The sequence below is a fragment of the Giraffa tippelskirchi genome, chromosome 7 (assembly GCF_054371585.1).
Source record: "Giraffa tippelskirchi isolate mGirTip1 chromosome 7, T2T-mGirTip1v1.2.pri, whole genome shotgun sequence".
NCBI lineage: Eukaryota > Metazoa > Chordata > Mammalia > Artiodactyla > Giraffidae > Giraffa > Giraffa tippelskirchi.
The window spans coordinates 73,276,707-73,297,164 of record NC_137281.1 but is presented as its reverse complement, the minus strand read 5'-3'; the positions used below and the strand labels follow the sequence as shown (position 1 = coordinate 73,297,164).

The window sequence follows — 20,458 nt, the reverse complement described above, 5'->3', positions numbered from 1 at the left end:
CCACCTTCATGATCTAATCACTTCTCAAATGCCCAACCTTCTAATTCTATCACCTTGGGAGTTAGAATTTCAGCATATGAATTTAGGGGGATGCAAACATTCAGACCATAGCATATATAGACAGTCTCCAAATTATGATGGTTTGACTTAGGATTGTTCACCTTTTTGATCATGTAAAGGTGAAATGTTTTCAGTAGGAACTGTACTTTGAATTTTGATCTTTTCTTGGGCTAGTGATATGTGTTATGATACTGTCTCATGACTAGTAAGCAATTGATAAACTTAAAACCATTCTGTATACATACAACCATTCTGTTTTTCCCTTTAGTATGATATTCAATACATTTTATGGGTTATTCAGTACTTTATTATAAAACAGAATTTATGATAGATGATTTTGCCCAACTGTAGGCTAATGTTAAGTGTTCTGAGGATGCTATGATGTTCAATAGGTTAGGGGAATTAAAAGCATTTTTGACTTGTAATATTTTCAACTTATGGTAAATTCATCTGGATATAATCACACCTTAAGTCAAAGATCTGTAGTTATATGGAAGCGGTGGGAAAAGAGGAGAGGTATAGGGATTTCTCTGGAGCTCAGCAGTGAAAAATCTACCTGCAATGCATGAGATGTGAGTAGATCCCTGGGTTAGGAAGATCCCCTGTAGGAGGAAATGGCACCCTACTCCATTATTATTGCCTGGAAAATCCCATGGACAGAGGAACCTGGCGAGTTATAGTCCATAGGGTCACCAAGGGTTGGACACCACTGAAGCTACTGAACATGACAACCATACATACACTGTACTTAGAAGTTCAGCTCCCAGGTCAGACATTCCTGCTCTGAAATATAGTTTGGTCACTTGCTAGCTGTACAACCCTGGGAAAGTTACTTCAATTCTGCTTCTTTGGTTTTCTGATATGTGAAATGGGGTGGATATTGGTACGTAATCCTGTCATCTATGAGGCTGCATGAGATAATGAAGGAACATTTTTGGCACATAGAAAGTGCTCAATAAATGTTATCTGCTGTTATTATTATAGGAAAGACCCCAGATTCTCAAAATCATCTTCCTCCTTGATCACTACAAATTATATAGATACATAGAACTTCATTTGGCAGCCTGAAGATATTTGGGAATGGTCTGATAGCGTATCATAAGAATTTTTGGGGATCCGTAATCTATGGGAGTTAGTGAGGAGTGAGATTTAAGAAAGAAGGCTATTTTTCTCTGTAGTGGCCCATATGGGAAAAGAATCTTTTAAAAAGAATTAATATATGCATATGTATAGCCAAGTCACTTTGCTGTACACCTTAAACGAACCAACGTTGTAAATCAACTATACTCCAGTCAAAATTGGGCTTCCCATGTAGCGCAGTGGTAAAGAATCTCCCTGCCAATGCAAGAGATGCAAGAGACGCGGGTTTGATCCCTGAGTCAAGAAGATCTCCTGGGGTAGGAAATTGCAACCTACTCCAGTATTCTTACCTGGAAATTTCCATGGACAGAGAAGCCTGGTGGACTTCAGTCCATGGACTCACAAAGAGTCAAACACAATTCAGCAACTGAGCATGCATGTCCAATAAAATTTTTTTCAAACAATAAAGAAAGATATTTTTAACCCGTAGTCACAAGATAAGGACATTTGAATTCGGGTTATAAAGCAAAGAAGGTATGTTCACAACATCCCCAGATAAACTTTCAGGAGAAAAATATGGCATATGTAGGATACAAAAGTCATTGTGAGGTGACCTCTGGTCAGTTTCTTCTGGTGTCCATTTCCCTGTGCTCTTAGCCTGTGAGGATGCTGGGATCTGAGCCACTGTCCACCATCTTGCTCGCTAACGGGGTCTTGTTCTTCATTAAGGAGCACTCCCAGAGGGATGATCAGTTCAGCTCAAACCTAGTGCTGAATTGGAGCCATGCCTGGATTCCGATTTAATCTCCACTGGGGCCTGTTTTTAGCTCAAGATGCCCTAGCCATTAAGTCATAGAGCTTTGGGAATTCTCACCCACTCCTGACTGATAGGTAGACTGCTAAAGAACCACATTTGTCCAGAGTTCCCTGGATTGGTTCCATCTTTAGACCTGAATGGTCTGGTTGCTCTTTTTTATTTTTAACTTTGAGTTAGTGGGAGGGGCTGCACTGAACACAGCTAATGACAGACATACAAGTCATTCATTCTGGTGAACAGACAGGATTCCAGCTACCTTATTTATGCAAGTATAAGCAGAATCGGCACAATATTCAAAGACTTTGGAATGAAAACAATAACCAAAGAGGATGGATTATTGGGATAGGTCCAAATACTAATTTGCCCCGGCATAGGTTCCCTATTTAGTTCATGCAAAAATGCAAATATACTCAAGAAGGAAAATAAATAATAATATGAACTTACGTCTATTGAGCAGTTCCCATGTGCAGGCACTGTGCTAGGAGCTTTACACAAATGATCTCTGATCTCACACAACCATCACAACAGACCCACAACTATTACCATTGTACAGACAAGGAGAACAGAGGCACAAAGGGCTTAAGTCTGTATGCTGAAGGCCATATAGTGGTCAGTGGAGGAGCTGGGATGAAAACCCAGGAAGCCTAGCCTCAAAGTCCATCCTCTTTACGACCACCCTGAACAATCTCCCTGGTTGTTTTCATTCATCCTGCAGCAGTTTATGCCACATACTATGGAGTAAACACAACTCAATCAGATATAAATTATGCATTTGAAGAACCAACCCTCAAGCAGAGATGTTAAGACCTAAGCAGAAATGTTAATAACGAGCGTTTAAATAGAACTTCCTATTACTATGTTGCCGGCACCACTCTAAGCACATTATGTATATTAACTGACTCCTCCAAACAAGCTTTATCTTGGATTCTATCATCACCTCCAGTTTATAAATGATGAAACTGGTAAGGGGGACTTCCCTGGTGGTACAGTTGTTAAGAATCCACTTTCCAATGCAGGGGATGTGGGTTTGGTCCCTGGTCAGGGAACTAAGATCCCACATGTGTGTGGGGCGGTGAGTGGGCAGGCAGCTGAGCTCGTGTGTCACAACTAGAGAAAGCCTGAGAGCTGCAATGATTGCCAGCATCGCCTTTAAAAACAAGAAAGGAAATGGATAAGTGCGTAAGACCACATAGCTATAAAGAGATGTCACTAGTATTTGAAGCCAAGTTCTTAAAGGGATAAGACCGTTGAGCAGACAGAAATAAGGACAAAGCCAGGGGTGTTCCAGTGCAGACATGGTCAGTTAGCACTTAGCTCATCTTCCGAGTGTGCCTATTCAGCCAATGGCAGATTCACCCAGCGCTCTCTTCATTCTTCCTCCTGGGCTTCATTTTAAATTAATTCATTCAATCAATGTTTCCTGAGTGCCTGCAACATACCAGGCCCAGGAAGGTCTGCTAGGACAGAGTGATGATATGACTGGTGAGGAAACAGAGACACAGGAGAGGTGCTTTCAAGTCAGACTGGGGAGATAAAGGTGGCTTGGCACCTGGAGTCTCAGGGATGGCTGGGAAACTGCCAGGCTGACAAAGGAAAGGCATTCTACGCAGGGGGATAATTGCTGAAGGAGCATAGCATCCAGAGAGCAACGTGGAGTTGGATGCGGTTAGAGTATTGGGTGAAGGCATGGCCTACAGAAGACAGAAGAAAAGGAAGGTGGGGAACATCCTTGAGTGACAAAGAGTTATAAGTTTTTCCAGCAGACCATAGAAAGCCACTGGCACAGTCTGACCAGCACAGATAGGGAGATGGTTTGATTTGTACTTGAGAATCTGGCAGGTGGGGTGTGAAGGATGACTTGGAGATGGGATTCTGGGTAGGGAGGCCATTATGACTATTGTAGTGAGCAAGGAGCCCTTGATATGCTGAAGGAGTATAGGGACTTTGACTCATGTTTGGCTGAAATTGGTTTACTCTGTGTCTGGCATTTCTGTAGTGGGCTCAAACCAGAAAATGTATTAGGGTTTTGTGAAGAATTAACTGAACCAATATTAAAATTGTCATATCCTCCCCAATTTTCTGAGAATGGGATCATCAAAAGGAGTCACAAAACTCATTCATATGGGTTGTAGTATCACAAAAGTGTAAAAGGCTGAGAAGGCCTGGGTCGAGTCCTTCTGCCTGCAAATCTTGACACACAAGTACACCTTCTCTTGACTGATCCAGACCCTGTACTTACTTATCATCTGCCTAAGTGAATTCTTCCAATTGTTTTCTCCTATTTAATTTTGTTTTTAAATGTGTTACCTTTCTAAGTCCGTGACTCAATCATAGCATCACTAAAAGTTGCAGAAGCAAACATTATGTGATGTAGTAGGAAGTCCATGACATCACCCAGGAAGGTTCTTATATGACTCCCTCTCTAGATATAACTACCAGGTTATGGAAAATATGGAATCAGAGGTACAAGTAACCATAAGAAAATATTTGGCCAAATCTACAATGTAAGACATTCTATAGGACAAATGATCAGCTTTTCCACTAAATTGCTGGCATAAGAGATAAAAAGAAAAGATAATTACTGTGGAATTAAAGAGACTTAGAAGAATAACAACCCAATGCCATGTTTGAACCATGATTCAAAGAAACAAACTATAAAAGACATCTTTCCCAACTGGGAAAGATTTTGAGGAATTATTACTTTGGTTGGATATGATTAGTGTTATTTTTTTTTTTTAATGTCCTACGTAATACTTTGGAGTGTTTCAAGTAAAATAACATGATCTTCTGAGATAAATGAAATGCAAGAAATTTCATTTGATTACAGTGAAAGAAGATTGGCAAAATGTTGACAGAGTTGTGTCAAGAGAACGCACTGGTCATAGCAAACACCCTCTTCCAACAACACAAGAGAAGACTCTACACATGGACATCACCAGATGGCCAACATCGAAATCAGATTGATTATATTCTTTGCAGCCAAAGATGGAGAAGCTCTATACAGGCAGCAAAAACAAGACCAGGAGCTGACTGTGGCTCAGATCATTAACTCCTTGTTGCCAAATTCAGACTGAAATTGAAGAAAGTGGAGAAAACCACTAAACCATTTAGGTATGACCTAAATCAAATCCCTTATGATTATACAGTAGAAGTGAGAAATAGGTTTAAAGGACTAGATCTGATAGACAGAATATCTGATGAACTATGGACGGAGGTTCGTGACATTGCACAGGAGACAGGAATCAAGACCATCCCCAAGAAAAAGAAATGCAAAAAAGCGAAATGGCTGTCTGAGGAGGCCTTACAAATAGCTGTGAAAAGACGGGAAGCGAAAAGCAAAGGAGAAAAGGAAAGATATACCCATTTGAGTGCAGAGTTCCAAAGAATAACAAGGAGAGATAAGAAAGCCTTCTTCAGCGATCAGTGCAAAGAGATAGAGGAAAACAATAGAATGGGAAAGACTAGAGATCTCTTCAAGAAACTTAGAGATACCAAGGGAACATTTCATGCAATGATGGGCACAATAAAGGACAGAAATGGTATGGACCTAACAGAAACAGAAGATATTAAGAAGAGGTGGCAAGAATACACAGAAGAACTGTACAATAAAGATCTTCATGACCCAGATAATCACGATGGTGTGATCACTCACACTCACCTAGAGCCAGACATTCTGGAATGTGAAGTCAAGTGGGCCTTAGGAAGCATCACTATGAACAAAGCTAGTGGAGGTGATGGAATTCCAGTTGAGCTATTTCAAATCCTCAAAGATGATGCTGTGAAAGTGCTGCACTCAATATGTCAGCAAAATCGGAAAACTCAGCAGTGGCCATAGGACTGGAAAAGGTCAGTTTTCATTCCAATCCCAAAGAAAGGCAATGCCAAAGAATGCTCAAACTTCCACACAATTGCACTCATCTCACAAGCTAGTAAAGTAATGCTCAAAGTTCTCCAAGCCAGGCTTTAGCAATACGTGAACCGTGAACTTCCAGATGTTCAAGCTGGTTTTAGACAAGGCAGAGGAACCAGAGATCAAATTGCCAACATCTGCTGGATCATTGAAAAAGCAAGAGAGTTCCAGAAAAACATCTATTTCTGCTTTATTGACTATGCCAAAGCTTTTGACTGTGTGAATCACAATAAACTGTGGAAAATTCTTCAAGAGATGGGAATACCAGACCACCTGACCTGCCTCTTGAGAAACCTGTATGCAGGTCAGGAAGCAACAGTTAGAACTGGACATGGAACAACAGACTGGTTCCAAATAGGAAAACGAGTACATCAAGGCTGTATATTGTCACCCTGCTTATTTAACTTATACACAGAGTACATCATGAGAAGCGCTGAGCTAGAAGAAGCAAAAGCTGGAATCAAGATTGCTGGGAGAAATGTCAATAACCTCAGATATGCGGATGACACCACCCTTATGGCAGAAAGTGAAGAAGAACTAAAGAGCCTCTTGATGAAAGTGAGAGAGGAGAGTGAAAAAGCTGGCTTAAAGCTTAACATTCAGAAAACTAAGATCACGGAATCCGGTCCCATCACTTCATGGCAGATAGATGTGGAAACAGTGGCTCACTTTATTTTTCTGGGCTCCAAAATCACTGCAGATGGTGATTGCAGCCATGAAATTAAAAGATGCTTACTCCTCGGAAGGAAAGTTATGACTAACCTAGACAGCATATTAAAAAGCAGAGACATTATTTTGCCAACAAAGGTCCGTCTCATCAAGGCTATGGTTTTTCCAGTGGTCATGTATGGATGTGAGAGTTAGACTATAAAGAAAGCTGAGCGCCAAAGAATTGATGCTTTTGAACTGTGGTGTTGGAGAAGACTCTTGGGAGTCCCTTGGCCTGCGAGGAGATCCAACCAGTCCATCCTAAAGGAGATCAGTCCTGGGTGTTCATTGGAAGGACTGATGTTGAAACTGTAACTCCAATACTTTGGCTACCTGATGCGAAGAGTTGACTCATTGGAAAAGACCCTGATGCTGGGAAAGATTGAGGGCAGGAGGAGAAGGGGACGACAGAGGATGAGATGGCTGGATGGCATCACTGACTCAATGGACATGGGTTTGGGTGGACTTAGGGAGTTAATGATGGACAGGGAGGCCTGGCGTGCTGCGGTTCATGAGGTCGCAAAGAGTCGGACACGACTGAGTGACTGAACTGAACTGAGCTGATACCTCTTAGTCCCCTACCCCATCTTGCCCCTTTGGCCATCCCTCTCCCCATTGTAAACACTAATTTGTTCTCTATATCTATGAGTCTGTTTATTTGCATTGTATTGACTAGTTTATTTTTTAGATTCCACTTACAAGTGATAGGATACAATGTTTATCTTTCTCTGACATATTGTATTAAATATTATATCCTCCAGGTCCCTCCATGTTGGGACAAATGGCAAATTTTCATTCATTTTTATGACTGAGTAGTATTCCATTGTGTCTATGTATATCACAACTTTTTTATGTGTTCATCTGCTGATGGACACTTAGGTTGCTTACACATCTTGGCACTTATAAATAATGCTACTATGAAATTGGGGTTCGTGCATCTTTTTGAACTAGTATTGTTGTTTTCTTTGAATATATACCCAGTTACAGAATTGCTCATAGATCATATGGTAGTTCTATTTTTACTATCTTGAGGACCTTCCATATTGTTCTCCAAAGTGGCTGTACCAATTTAGATTTCCCCAACAGTGTACAAGTATTCCCATTTTTCCATATCCTCACCAATATTTGTTATTTGTGTTTTTTGTTGTTGATAGGCATTCTGACAGGTATGAGGTGATATCTCATTGCGGTTGAGATTTGTATTTCTCTGACAGTTAACAATGTTGAACATCTTTTCATATGCCTGTTGACCATCTGTATGTCTTCACTGAAAAATTATCCTTTTGCATCTTCTGCCCACTTTTCAGTTGGGTTGTTTGTGTTTTTTGATATTGAGTTGTATGAGCTGTTTACATAGTTTGGATATTAGCCATTTATCAGTTATATTTTTGCAAATGGTTTCCTTTGCTGTGAAAAACCTTTTTAGTTTAATTAGGTCCCATTTATTTATTTTTGCTTTTGTTTCCTTTGCCTTAGGAAACAGAGCCAAAAAAGTATTGCTATGATTTGTGTCAAAGAATGTTCTGCCTGTGTTTTCCTCTATGAGTTTTATGCTTTCTGGTCTCAAATTTAGGTTTTTAAATCTATTTCAAGTTGGTTTTTGATACAGTGTAAGAAATGTTCTAATTCATTTTTTTACATATAGCTGTCCAGTTTTTCCAGCACCATTTATTAAAGAGACTATATTTTCTGCACTGTGTATTCTTGCTTCCTTGGTCATATATTGACCATAGTGCATATGCTCATTCCTGAGTTCTCTCTTCTGTTCCATTTATGTGTATGTCTGTTTTTGTGCCAACACCACTACAATTTGATAATTGTAGCTTTGTGGAGAGCCTGGGGCTACTGGCTTACTGGCCAATAAAGCCAGGTCCTGGGGCTCTTGCCAGCCCACTGGCAGGCAGAGGCAGGTCCTAGGGTGTCGCTGCAGGGCCCAGAGCTGGTGTTGGGCCTCTGGTGAATATGGCTGCTTCCTGACACAGCTGGCTATGGGGTCTGGGGTGTCCTAAATTTTGTGTTGGCCTGCTAGGGCCCAGCTGGTGGGTGGACTGGGTCCATAGGCTGCGGGGCTGAGGTTCTCCTGGAGCAGTGTCCTCCCACTGGTGGGTAAGACCAGTCTTGAGGATGGAGCAGGCTCCCTGGTGACTGGAGCCAGGGCCCAGCAGCTCACAGGCTGGGACTGACCTGCTGATACAGAGACTGTGTCTGCAGGCTGTGAGGTGGAGGTTTTCCTGAGTCTAGTGTCTACCCACTGGTGGCAAGGCTGGTCCCCAGGCTAGACCAGGCTTGCTGGTGGGTGCAACTGGGGATTCCTGGGCTGGTGCCCTCCCACTGTTGAGTGGAGCTAGGTCCTGGGGACTCTGGCTGCATCCCAGAATTGGGGCCGGCAGACTGGTAGGTGGAGCTGGGTCCTGAGGCTGATAAGGTAGATGGAGGATTCCAAAATGGCACTTACCACTCCTGGTGTAAGTGTGGTAGAAGTTCAGTTCAGTCGCTCAGTCGTGTCCGAATCTTTGTGACTCCATGAAGTGCAGCACGCCAGGCTTCCCTGTCCATCACCAACTCCTGGAGCCTATTCAAACCCATGTCCATTGAGTTGGTGGTTCCATTCAACCATCTTATCCTTTGTTGTCCCCTTTTCCTTCCACCTTCAATCTTTCCCAGCATCAAGGTCTTTTCAGATGAGTCAGTTCTTTGCATCAGTGGCCAAAGTATTGGAGCTTCAGCTTCAATATCAGTCCTTCCAATGAATATTCAGGACAGATTTCCTTTAGGATGGACTGGTTGGATCTCCTTGCAGTCCAAGGGACTCTCAAGAGTCTTCTCCAACACCACAGTTCAAAAGCATCAATTCTTTGGTGCTCAGCTTTCTTTATAGTCCAACTCTCACATCCATACATGACTACTGGAAAAACCATAGCTTTGACTAGACAGACCTTTGTTGGCAAAATAATGTCTCTGCTTTTTAATATGCTGTCTAGGTTAGTCATAACTTTTCTTCCAAGGAGCAAGCGTCTTTTAATTTCATGGCTGCAGTCACCATCTGCAGTGATTTTGGAGCCCCCCAAAATAGGCTCTCACTGTTTTCATTGTTTCTCCATCTGTTTGCCATGAAGTGATGGGACTGGATGCCATGATCTTAGTTTTCTGAATGTTGAGTTTTAAGTCAACATTTTCACTCTCCTCTTTCACTTTCATCAAGAGAATCTTTAGTTTCTCTTCACTTTCTGCCATAAGGGCGGTGTCATCTGCATATCTGATCTTATTGATATTTCTCCCAGCAATCTTGATATCAGCTTGTGCTTCATCCAGCCTGGCATTTTGCATGATGTACTCTGCATATAAGTTAAATAAGCAGGGGTGACAATATACAGCCTTGACTTACTCCTTTTCCTATTTGGAACCAGTCTGTTGTTCCATGTCTGATTCTAACTGTTGCTTCTTGACCTGCATACAGATTTCTCAGGAGGCAAGTCAGGTGGTCTGGTATTCCCAACTCTTGAAGAATTTCCCACAGTTTGTTGTGATCCACATAGTCAAAGGCTTTGGCATAGTCAATAAAGCAGAAGTAGATGTTTTTTCTGGAACTCTCTTGCTTTTTTGATGATCCAACTGATGTTGGCAATTTGATCTCTGGTTTCTCTGCCTTTTTCTAAATCCAGCTTGAACATCTGGAAGTTCACGGTTCATGTACTCTTGAAGCCTGGCTTGGAGAATTTTGAGCATTACTTTGCTAGGGTGTTAGATGAGTGCAGTTGTGCGGTAGTTTGAACATCCTTTGGCATTGAATGTTGCCGTGTGGTGGAAAGAGCTCCCAAAATGGCTGCCGCCCGTGTAACTGTGTCCCCAGGGTAAACGCCAGTTGCCTTCCACTTCTCCAGGAGGCTTTCTAGGACCAAAGGCTGGGTCAGACCCAGGGTCCTTTCAAGTTACTGCTTGTGTACAGGGTCCCAAAGCGTGTGAGATTTTGTGTGTGCTGTTTCAAATGGAATCTCTGTTTTCCACAGCTCTCTGGCTCTCTGCAAAGTAAGCCCCTCTGGCCCTCTGGGAGCTCATCTCCCTGTCACAGGACTCCCAGGCTGGGAGTGATGTGGGACTCAGACCCCCTTGTTCTTTGGGGAGAGCCTCTGCAATTGTAATTATTCTTTTGTTTGTGGGTGGCCCACCATGGGTCTTGATTCTACTGCGACTCCAGCCCTCCTACTGGTCTCATTGTGGTTTCTTCCTTATATCTTTAGTTGTAGAAAATCTTTTCTGGTAGGTTCTGGTCTTTTTCATTGGTAGGTATTCAGTAAATCATTGTAATTTAGGTGTACCCATGAGAGGAGGTGAGCTCAGGGTCTTTCTACTATCTTAGCTGATCTCCCTAGAACTCTGCTTGCTTTTCCACTCTAAAATTCACATAGGCACTCTAAGGAAAACAAAAATAGATACACAGAAGAGTTAACTACATGCCCACCACTCTTGTTCTTGGTCAGTATTCTGTATATTTCTTTGCATTTTTTTTTTTCTTTAAACACATTTGATTTTCACATAGTTGATAATGATTTTGTGTTTCATATTTTTTCTTATTTTTCCACATAATATATCATAGCATCTTTCATTTTATTACTTGGACTTTCTAACCAGTGGCATACCAGCTCTTGAAAGCTAACCAAGAGTACTTCTTCCAAATTCTGTGCTCTTGAAATCATTCATGATGGAAATATCCAAACCGTGGAAATCAGCACACATTACAAATCAGAGCTTTCCCTCAGAGAACAGGTAGTTAAAGGTTTACCAGCACATCACAGTTTAAAACCATCACTTCTGTGTGTGTGTGTGTGTGCTCAGTCGTATCTGACTCTTTGCGACCCCAGGGACTGTAGCCCACCAGGCCCCTCTGTCCATGGAATTTTCCAGGCAAGAATACTGGAGTGGTTAGCCATTTCCTCCTCCAGGAGATCACTCCTGACCCAGAGATGGAACTCCCATTTCTTTCATCTCCTGCATTGGCAGATGGATTCTTCACCACTGGCGCCACCTGGGAGTCCCAACTATCATTTTTAATGGCCACCAAGTAGCCCTTTGAGTAAATACATGATAGTGAATAGTTATACTTATTACATACCAGGTACTCAGTACCTTACTCATTTAGCCATTTAATTCTAGCATCGAAACCTATCAGGTAGGTGCAATTATCGTCCACATTTTGCAGATGAAGAAACTCAGGCAGACAGTAATAGTAAATTGCCTGCTGTCCCACTGGTAGAAAGCAGGAACAAGCCTGAGACCTGGGATTTGAATGCAGGAGTCTTACTGCAGCATCTTAGCCTTTACCATACCTGCTGCTTGGTACCTCTGCTCCAGCCAACAACTGGGCAGCCACCCTCTGAGGCCAGTGCCTCTGCTCCATGAATCATTCAGCAAGTGGGCAGAACAGTGGGGCAGCCTCCTTCATCTTCCTGCAGCCTGAGTGCATGTGGGGAGTCCTGCCCCCACCAGGAGTTTCCATTACCTCTCGAACACGGCTCTGCACTCCAACAGAACAGATACACCAGCCTGCACTGCCAGCTACTCAGAAGGCACTGACTTTCTCAGGTTGCTCTCAGAACTGAGCTGGGTTTTGCAGGGATGCTGGCACACCCTAAGTTGCAACAACCATTGCAACCTCAGACCAGGTGAGCTTATGTATTTTTTCAGAGTGAGGACTGCATGGGTGACTTCTTTCTCCTGCCCTAAGGGTTGGAAGTGTTTTAAGCACCCACCAGGCAGTCAGGAGCACTGGGCAGGATTCTATTTCTGGTGTAGCTGCTGAGTTGCCCGAGTAATAACCAGAGAAGTCATTTGACCTCAGCAATGATCCTTTTACAATGTAGAGGCTCATAAGACCCAAGCGTTTTCAGAGCACTCAAGCTTTTGCAGACAAGACGCTGTGTGTGCAATTCAGCTGCCTGCAGGCTCTCTTAGGGCCCAGCATTCACCTGCATGGGGAATGGGAGCCCTGGGGCTCCCATTCTGTGCTCTCATGTTAGTGATTATGTGAGAAGTGTGGCAGTGGTGGTCTCTGAAGCTTGCCAACCCTGCTTTGGAGAAAAGGCTCATATGAACCTGAGAACAGACCATTTCATCAAGGTGGGAGAGAAGAAATATTGTCTCAGAAGTTATGAGGGTTTGATTGTCACTTGACTAACAGCGTCACTGAAATAGAAAAATTGTATGTCCCCTACATGCAAAGCCTTGCAGTACCATAGGAATTCAATCAGTATTTATTGGCAAATGCTCTTGTCACCTTAAGAACAAAGTACTTAAGCATCCAGTTTCAGTTCAGTTTAGGATTTTCCCTGATCTTTCAAATTCTCTAAACCATAAAGTACCAGATAGAGATCCAGCCAGAATTAGAACATAGTCAGTGGCAAATCTCTGGCTTTTTTCTTACAGTGCTTCCAAGAAAGGAGTTCAGTATGTGTAAAGAGATGCGAGACAGGAGGAGAGAGGAAAACAATAGAATGGGAAAGACTAGAGATCTCTTTAAGAACATTAGAGATCCCAAGGGAGCATTTCATGCAAAGATGGGCACAATAAAGGACAGAAATGGTAGGGACCTAACAGAAGCAGAAGATATTAAGAAGAGGTGGCAAGAATACACAGAAGAACTGTACAAAAAAGATCTTCATGGCCCAGATAACCACAATGGTGTGATCACTCACACTCACCTAGAGCCAGACATTCTGGAATGTGAAGTCAAGTGGGCCTTAGGAAGCATCACTATGAACAAAGCTAGTGGAGGTGATGGAATTCCAGTTGAGCTATTTCAAATCCTGCAAGATGATGCTGTGAAAGTGCTGCACTCAATATGCCAGAAAATTTGGAAAACTCAGCAGTGGCCACACGACTAGAAAAGGTCAGTTTTCATTCCAATCCCAAAGAAAGGCAATGCCAAAGAATGCTCAAACTACTGCACAATTGCTCTCATCTCACATGGAGAAGGCAATGGCACCCCACTCCAGTACTCTTGCCTGGAAAATCCCATGGACGGAGGAGCCTGGTGGGCTGCAGTCCATGGGGTCGCAAAGAGTCGGACACGACTGAGTGACTTCACTTTCACTTTTCACTTTCATGCATTGGAGAAGGAAATGGCAACCCACTCCAGTGTTCTTGCCTGGAGAATCCCAGGGACGGGGGAACCTGGTGGGCTGCCGTCTCTGGGGTCGCACAGAGTCGGACACGACTGAAGTGACTTAGCAGCACATGCTAACAAAGTAAAGCTCAAAATTCTCCAAGCCAGGCTTCAACAGTATGTGAACCATGAACTTCCAGATGTTCAAGATGGATTTAGAAAAGGCAGAGGAACCAGAGACCAAATTGCCAATATCAGTTGGATCATCAAAAAAGCAAGAAAGTTCCAGGAAAACATCTCTTTCTGCTTTATTGACTATGCCAAAGCCTTTGACTATGTGGATCATAACAAACTGGAAAATTCTTCAAGAGATGGGAATACCAGACCACCTGACTTGCCTCCTGAGAAATCTGTATGCAGGTCAAGAAGCAACAGTTAGAACTGGACATGGAACAACAGACTGGTTCCAAATAGGAAAAGGAGTACCTCAAGGCTGTATATTGTCATCCCGCTTATTTAAATTATATGCAGAGTACATCATGCGAAATGCCGGGCTGGATAAAGCACAAGCTGGAATCAAGATTGCCAGGAGAAATATTAATAAGTTCAAATACGCAGATGACACCACCCTCATGGCAGAAAGTGAAGAAGAACTAAAGAGCCTCTTGATGAAAGTGAAAGAGGAGAGTAAAAAGCTAGCTTAAAACTCAACATTCAAAAAGCTAAGATCATGGGAACCTGTCCCATCACTTCATGGCAAATAGATGGGGAAACAATGGAAACAGTGAGAGACTTTATTTTGGGGGCTCCAAAATTACTGCAGATGGTGACTGTAGCCAGGCAATTAAAAGACGCTTGCTCCTTGGAAGAAAAGTTATGACCAACCTAGACAGCATATTAAAAAGCAGAGACATTACTTTGCTGACAAAGGTATGTCTAGTCAAAGCTATCTGTGGTTTTTCCAGTAGTCATGTATGGATGTGAGAGTTGGACTATAAAGAAAGCTGAGTGCTGAAGAATTGATGCTTTTGAACTGTGGTGTTGGAGAAGACTCTTGAGAGTCCCTTGGACTGCAAGGAGATCCAACGAGTCCATCCTAAAGTAGATCAGTCCTGAGTATTCATTGGAAGGACTGATGCTGAAGCTGAAGCTCCAATAGTTTGGCCACCTGATGCAAAGAAGCAACTCATTGGAAAAGACCCTGATGCTGGGAAAGATTGAAGGCAGGAGGAGAAGGGGATGACAGAGGATGAGATGGTTGGCTGGCATCACTTACACAATGGACATAAGTCTGGGTGGACTCCAGGAGTTGGTGATGGACAGGGAGGCCTGGCGTGCTGCAGTCCATGGGTCGCAAAGAGTCGGACATGACTGAGTGACTGAACTGAACTGAAGGAAAGACAATGTGTAGCAGTGTTGTTGGAAATATTTTTGTTTAAAATTTGTTTGCCTCTCTACATTCAAATTTTCTTGAATGCCTTTGATTAAAAAAAAAAAAAGAACCCGATGCCTCTATGACTCCAGATTACTCCTCAGAATTGGAGGGGCCGTGGAGGACTGAGACACAGACAGGAGTCGAGGAGAAACAGAGCATTTGGTGAATGAGAGGCAGCCGCCCTAGCCTCCCTTGTGGCAGCTATCAACCGATAGGAAGAAGATGTGGGTGGAAAATCACCATGCAAATCAGTCCATGTTGCCTGATTTGTTCTGCAGATACATGGAATCATGTTTGATGTCCCCAGCTGGATGCATTCTCTGTTCTTTTGTATCCCCTGAAGCCTAATAACAAGCATGGGCTCTTGCTGAGGCTTGTTTTCCCCCTCTGTGATCTCATGGAAAGAGGAAAATTTACAATGACAGTGATTCTGCATTTGCCATTTGTTTTTCAAAAATGACTTAAACCACAGACCAATCTTGAGCTCCCCTACAGTGCAGTGATGAATTGCACAGTTGTGTGTGTGAGCTCTGCCATCTTCTCACATCTCACATGAGCCCTGACACCCGGTCCTCTCAATGTGGTCACCGCACGCTGCTGTCAGACAGGACGACAGCTGCCACATGGCTAGCTTTCCCTAGAGGACCCCAGGCAGTGGCCTGGGTCATCAGTTAGGAGTAACTGGCAGGGCTGACATTTGACTGGAGCTAATGGCCTGAGGTCTCCAGGCGTCACCCTGACCTCTGCCCTTAGCAAGCCTATTTTGGTCTGCGATGGCAGTATTTCTGCAATTCATCAACACAGCACATCAGACTGTTCCCCTGGCATTTTAATAGCACAGTGGGTTATATTCCAAACCGCTGACAGCGTTGCGGTTCTTGTTGGGTTTAATTTAATTGAGAACCACTGGCTCCAGGTTTGGCCCGGGGGTGGGTGGTGGTGGCCTATCCAATCCCCTAAGGCTAAGGGGATTTTTAGTCAGGGCTGCCAGGCATAGGCAAACCAGGCAGAAGAAACATAATATTTCAACTGCTTCTGAAGAAGGCAGTGAAGAGTCAGAAGCGTTCTGAAGGAGGCAGTTCTTTTATGAGGGGGACAGTGATGAACCTCTAAGATATTGATGGTGTATCCAGCAGGCTAATCTGTCTCCATTAGCCAGGCAGGATAAACGTGGCATCAGAGCGTAAGGTTCTCACTGGGTGCAATGACTTTCTCCTTTCTTATTCCCCTTTGGACTGGACCATATTATCACCTGGAAGGGGAATCCTTTCTCCACGCGTACTTTGCTCTACTCTCTGAGGACATAGTCTATCAGATTTCAGTCTACTGCTGTGGCATTCATACATTTTTTTTTAACCTCACCTCAGCCTTTCACTAAGCACATGTACATACACATATCTACTCAGACACACTTGAAACAAAAGCTTCAGAATTACTTTTTTACAGATTACAGATTACTGCAATTACAGGTACTTCCAATTTTATTCTATTTCTCTCCCTCCACTTCCTTTTTCATTTTAATACTGGCTAAGGTTACTATATTAATTTTGTTACTTACAAACTGATTACCACTCATGTCTTGAAAAGCACTAATCACATGCACACCTTGGACTATCTAATTTTAGTCATTCTCTGGGATGTTTTCATTGTCTTCTAGTTTTTACTATTTATTGTGCAAATGTTCACATGTGTCAATTATTTGAAAATAATCGTCCATGTTTATACATACCTTAAAAAATTCCTCAACAGATCCTCAAAACATATTAATATTTGGTTTCTTCTCTGCCTCTTGATTTCTTTTCTCTGCCCCAAACCATTACTATATAGGAAACAGTCTGAAAACACACACACCAAAAAGTTAACAGATTCTTTCTGGATCGTGAGATTATACATTATTTTTAATATTTCTAATACCTATATATTGTTTGTATGAAAATAGTGCAAGTTTTTGCAGTGATCATTGCTATATTTAATTAAAAGTTTAGTTATTAGAGCTTTTGAAAATAATGGTAAATTCTTCTCATGGTCTTATTAATTTTTTACTTTCTTAAGTCATTTGAAAAGAAAATTGCACATAAGAATCTAATCAACAGCCTTTGAAAGGTATCAGTGTTTCATAGTGTTTGTTTCTTTTGCCAACATTTTCTTCGATTTTCATATCTTTCAGTTCTCTTAAAATATTTATATATATATGGATTTTTTTTAATCAGTTTTCTGGTGTCAGTCCTCAAGAATCAGTTTTTCAGCTGGCTGACAAAATGTAGGAAGCTATTGCTTCTGTCTTATGTTAAGTAACATATCATTCTGTCTTCTCTGATGATTCATAATTCAGCAGAGTTGTCAAACCTCAAAAGTAATAAATTGTGTCTAATCTTTGTGAAATCCTGACTAATTTGCTGATAATTAGTGGGACATTAGCCATAATAGTTTTTAATTGGGTACAATCTGTGAACTTTATATCCCACTTAACTATAACTGTTTTCAATTGATAGATAACTATTGGCCGTTGTATGTGTATTTCTTTATGGTTTGAGGAAGTTGCACTCACTCCAGGCCTCTGTTAAAATGAACTACAACCTCTGGAGTGTTATTGCATCAAGTTAAATTGCCAACCTGCAAATATAGCCACTTGATGTCACCTCCGACCCAGCCTTCAAGACCTCCTAGGGGAGCAAGGAAAGAAGGACTAGGTAGTATAGGGTGGTCACCTTTCAGAGCTGGTGCTTCACATCTTCATTCACTCCCTTTTCCTGTTGAGTACATGCTTGCTACTTTTCAATACTTTGAAGCTCTCTGTATCCAAGTCCTGTTTGCAAAAGCAGTTCATTAAACCTGCAGAGAGCCAGCCAATCCAAATCATCTTATGCTCCATCTTTGCCAATCTCAGAATTTACCGATTGAAATATTAAACTAAATAATAAACCACATTTATTAATGTAGTTACACTTAGTGATGAAAGCGTGTAAATGAAGGTCTTCCCAAGTAGAGTTTTTTTGTAGTGATGATATATTTTTTTCAATTTTATTGATTTTTGGCTATGCTGGGTCTCTGTTGCTGTGTGCAGGCTTTCTCTGGTTGCAGAGAGTGGGGACTCCCCTCTGGTTGTGGTGCGCAGGCTTCTCATTGTAGGGACTTCTCTTGTTGCAGAGCACGAGCTCTAGTGCCCTTTAGCACTGTTGCTTTCTGTGGCCTAGCACTCAACATCATCATGCTGTTAACTAGGCCTCTTCTTCATGTATTTTTCTCTCCTCTAGTTCTCAAGGTTTCAGAGCTACTTCCTTCTTTCACGTATGTTTATCTGTCCCATTTCTATTCTCTCGGTATTCAGCTTATCTGAAGAAGATCTTGGGATCTGAGTTGACCACACTCATGAGCTGTTAGTGTGATATGGCAGGGATAAAATTCCATGGGAGTATACATGCCTGGTCTTATATGGCTATCTTCCCATGTACAAATTATTAATGCTATATGGTCTTCCTTACAATGCAGGGTTGCAGAAACAGCCATTAAGGAAAAATGTAGACTTTAATCAATGAATAGGAGCCTCCCGCTTGTATGAATGGAGGAGACTGCCCAGAGCACAGAGGGTACAAGATTCCAAAAGTGACCTGACACCTGGCGCCGTAAACACACAAGATTTATTTGGACCAAGCGCCTTCTGGACCCCAGAAATGCTAGTCAGTGAAGCCTTCCTGGAGGGATCTTTGGTTTAACCAGCTAGAAGTGGTTTACTCTTTCAGCTCTCCACAGAGAATGGGAAAAGAAGGCAGAAATCAATTGAATTTGTTTTGTGGTGAAGGTTTCCAATGATGAATGACTGCTTAGGGTTCCCACTGGCTTCAACAGGAGGATTAATTAAATCATTATCCTGCTGGCTGGCATTGAAACAGTGGAAGCCTTGAATCAGCAAGGCAGTTTCAAAAGTGTTCAGCTGAAAACAGAGTTAAGACCCTCCTTGCCCTGCTCTCTAATGGGGACCCAGCCCTGGGCCATTAACCTTCCACATTGACAGACTGGATCAGCTTCCGTGGATCTTGCATTAGCTGCACAACTTCCTTCCTAGTCTGATGAGGAGTCATTGGCCTTTTCACGCCAGTCCCCATAGCACTGAAAGAGCTCTATTTTAATACCTGAATCAGGAAGTTCAGGGACTTTCACAGTAGTTTTCCAGGAGCACAGGCAACAGCTGGACATGTGACAACTGTTAGTTACATAGTTGCTGATTTGGAGCCTCTGGTGGTGGTCTCTGCCAATACGGTCTTGATCTATAAAGATTTCTTATTTTATTACCATGAAAAAGGATTGTATAAACCTGTTTTTCCAAAAGGCTGTTATGAAAAAAGGCAATAATGAAAACATACACCAGACGCATTTTGGCGTGGTGTCTCCTATGTTGTGAGAAGAGTTCAAATGGCAGGGTCACTAGCTGACTTGGAGTTTCTGACCTGGATATTTAGTGGCCAGTGGTATAAATGATTCAGCAGAGAAAGGTGGAGAGTATTCTATTGTCTTAGTTTCCTGTTGCTCTTGCAACAAATTACCACAAACAATGCAACACATATATGATTGGAACTGAGTCCCCTTGACTGAGTTTACGATTAATTTCTCTATCCAAAACTTTATTTACTCTTTCTCCACCTGCCCCCTTCAGGATTGAGGAGTATCAAAGAAAAGAGAGAACTGAAACCAAGCAGGACTGTTTGGGGCCTTCCCAGGTACAAAAGCCCCTCTGTGCCCCACTTCCGTTTTTTTTTCTTTTGACCGTATTCCAACACGTGTGGGATTTTAGTTCCCTGACCAGGGATCAAACCTGGACCCTCTGCATTGGAAGTGCAGAGTCTTAACCACTGGACCACCAGGGAAGTTCCCCATATTTCTTGTTTGTAGGAAAAAAAGACTTTACTCTCCTAGGTCTTTCCTGAGTTCCAAAGAACAGACTCAAGCAGTTAATAATTAGGAAAGTGAGGGGATGCAGAAACAAAGGAAAAGCTGTCAAGAAACAATAGTTCAGCAGTAAACAGGAGTTCTAGTTCCTCCCCAAGGGATATATATAACAACCTGAGGCATATCTTTGAGTTGTTCTGCAGACACTAAGATTCCTACACAGATGGAGTATAGTGACTGTATGCTGACCACCAGCATTAGACCCCAGACTGGTTGGAACCAGGGGGTTGAGGATTCAGTTCAGTTCAGTTGCTCAGTCATGTCCAACTCTTTGCGACCCCACGGACTGCAGCATGCCAGGCTTCCTTGTCCATCACCAACTCTGGGAGCTTACTCAAACTCATGTCCATCGAGTCGGTGATGCCATCCAACCATCTCATCCTCTGTCATCCCCTTCTCCTCCCG

General features: G+C 42.5%; 1 non-coding gene across 1 annotated transcript; it reads right to left on the bottom strand.

Annotated features, from left to right (window-relative positions):
• Positions 1-19,898: 19,898 nt before the first annotated feature.
• TRNAG-UCC (transfer RNA glycine (anticodon UCC)) lies at positions 19,899-19,971 on the bottom strand. Its single transcript has one exon. It is a non-coding gene; the product is annotated as a tRNA-Gly (tRNA).
• Between the last annotated feature and the right edge of the window lie 487 nt (positions 19,972-20,458).